Source organism: Ovis aries, chromosome 25, assembly GCF_016772045.2.
Source record: "Ovis aries strain OAR_USU_Benz2616 breed Rambouillet chromosome 25, ARS-UI_Ramb_v3.0, whole genome shotgun sequence".
Classification (NCBI taxonomy): Eukaryota; Metazoa; Chordata; class Mammalia; order Artiodactyla; family Bovidae; genus Ovis; species Ovis aries.
The window spans coordinates 19,606,676-19,609,704 of NC_056078.1; the positions used below are offsets into that span (position 1 = coordinate 19,606,676).

General features: G+C 39.7%; 1 pseudogene; it reads left to right on the forward strand.

Moving 5' to 3' along the window:
- The first annotated feature begins 568 nt into the window (after nt 1-568).
- Nucleotides 569-1,370, forward strand: LOC101123090 (large ribosomal subunit protein uL6-like; annotated as a pseudogene).
- The last annotated feature ends 1,659 nt before the right edge of the window (nt 1,371-3,029 follow it).

Sequence of the window (3,029 nt, forward strand, 5' to 3'; positions counted from 1 at the left end):
GGAGAAGGGAATGGCAATCTACTCTAGCGTTCTTGCCTGGAGAATCCCATGGACAGAGGAACCTGGCAGGCTACAGTTCGTGGGGTCACAAAGAGTCAGACACGACTGAGTGACTAAAGACTAACATTGCTTAGAGAGAAGGCAGATGCCGTGTAAGGAGAATTTTCTTCCATCTCACACATGGACACCAGCTTTATCCATAAACTTGTTGTTATCTGGTTCTCAGGAAGTAGATTTATATTTATAATATTGTTTTCATTGTGTTCTATAAATTAGAAATAGTTCCAAATCAGTCATAGTTTTATTCTTTATTTACTCAAATTGAGGATACTTGTCCAGGTCTTCATTTACAGATTTAGGAATTGATTTAAGTTTTTCAGCTTTCATAATCATTGGCTTTCAGACAATGATCTGATTAGCAAAAACGTGATTTGATTCAGGGTCCTTGGTAACAATTAATCGGGGGTGTGTAAAGTCAATACCGTTCTTTGCAGCCATCATATAGAAGGCTGGTCCAAGTGGTTAGCCCAGATATAAATCCGCTTTCATCACTGATTAAAGGCAAAAAATGTTAGAAGCCAGTCAGACTGTTGACATCCCAGAAAATGTTGACATTACCTTGAAGGGATGGACAGTTATTGTGAAGGGCCTCAGAGGCACCCTTTGGAGGGACTTCAATTACATCAAAGTAGAACTCAGTCTCCTTGAAAAGAAATAGAGGCTCCGTGTCGACAAATGGAGCAGAAACAGAAAGGAACTGGCCACTGTTCGCACAGTCTGTAGCCACTTACAGAACATGATCAAGGGTGTTACACTGGGCTTCCATTACAGGATGAGGTCGGTGTATGCCCACTTCCCCATCAATGTTGTTATTCAGGAGAATGGTTCTCTTGTGGAAATCTGAACTTTTTTGGGTGAAAAATACATACGCAGGATTTGAATGAGGCCAGGGGTTGCCTGTTCAGTATCTCAAGCCCAGAAATGTGAGTTGATTCTTGAAGGAAATGACATTGAACTTGTGTCAAATTCAGCTGCTTTGATTCAGCAAGCCACCACAGTTAAAAACAAGGATATCAGAAAATTTGGGGGTGGTATCTATGCTTCTGAAAAAGGAACAGCTCAGCAGGCTGATGAATAAGATCTCAGTGATCCTGCTGCAGAAACAAGATAGCAGATGGTTCTATGGACTCAGTTGTGATATTCTAAAAAGACAACAAAAACTCTTGGTTTGAGATTAAAAAAAAAAAAAAAGCCGAAGGGAACAGATTGGTAATCTCAGATTATACAGTGTCAGGTACTGGTATCGCCTAAAGTTTGTGACATGTGTGTGTGTGCTGCGCACTATGTGTATGTATGTGTACCAGATTATACATTGTATATATGTATGTGTATATATGAGGCTTCCCAGGTGGTGCTGGTGGCAAAGGTCCCACCTGCCAATGCAAGAGTTATAAGAGACACAGGTTCAGGCCCCAGGTTAGGAAGATCCCCTGAAGGAGGGTACAGCAACCCACTCTAGTATTCTTGCCTGGAGAATCTCATGGACAGAGAAACCTGGTGGGCTACAGTCCATAGGATTGCAGACAGTCAGACAGAACTGAAGTGACTTAGCATGCATGCATGCATGTGTTTTATATATACGTATATATAATATCCTTTTTTATCGAAGGTCCTTGTGGTCAGGAGCTCCATCACCTTTTAGCCTTAGGTATAGTTTTGGCATGTAACCAATTAGCAAATGTTTGTAGAATTAATTTCATCCTACTTTGTAAGTAGTTAGTAAAAGTGAGCACTCAGCCATAAAATGTTAACTATGTGCCAGATACTATTCTGAGTACTTTACATGTATTAACCTGTATTAGATTCACAAAAATGCTGCAAAGTAGGCACTATTACTATCATCCCATTGAAGAAACTGAAGCGTGGAAAGGTCAAGTACTTGCTTCCATTTGCACAGACAGGTAAAGGCAGAAATGATATTTCAGCCCAGACAGTCTGGCTTTAGTGTTTGTGCTTTTAACCATTTTTTGCCATGATACAGAGATAAAGAATTTAGTACTACAGTGATGCTGAATTGGTCTGTAGGGGGTCCCTGCAGTAGCCAAAGATAGTTTATGAGAATCCAAATGAATACAAATAAGTTTAAGGCTATTACTTCTTCTTGTGAAAATACAAAGATGTTAAATATGGTCCAATTTTAAAGACAACCTATAGATCAGACATGAAATTCATTTTAGGAGTCCTGGGTGGCATTTCAAAAAATGATAGCCTCCAGAATAGCTGAGGTATAAGGAGGGAGGGTTTGTGGTGAGGCTGATACATGGCCACATGGCATGGTTAAAGGACTCTGAGGCTGTATGTTCTGGGCACAGTGCTTAGTAATCTATATGTACTGTATCATTTAATCATCACCAAATAGCAAGAAATCAATGTCATTACTTTTGTTTTCAGATGGGTAAACTGAGACTCGGAGAGTTTAAATAACCTTCCCAAGGTCACAGTTAGGATTAGAGGCTGGATTCAAATCCAGTCCTATCTGATTTTAAAGTTAAAGCTCTTATTGTAGTTCCATATAATACATATTGATAAGTCTGGGAAGAAGTAGCTTAGTAGAAGAGGAAAGGAAGCAAAATATATTAACAGATGGTAGTGATTTCTGATGACAGGTGAGACCTAGGAGCATTACTTAATTTTAAGATTCTAAATGAAAATAAGGTATCATTTTTAGAGTAGTCAAAGAGACTGTGGCCTGAGACAAGGGAGACTCTGGGATAATAACCTTCAGTGGTGGTTCATAGTTCTTATGCCTATGGAGCCAAGTCAGTTTGGTGGTTTGGGACTCATGACGCTGATAGAGGATAAGTGGTCTCAGTCTCAGAAAAAAGGAGTGGCATAGGAGCATCTCCATATGTTCTTTCCAATGGACAGTTTCTCCTTCATTGGAAGAGAATCTAGGATATTGGAGAGTAAGATCTAAACTCAGAACTGAACATGATTCCCTGAGGTTCCTTGTCCCCAAAACAACTATA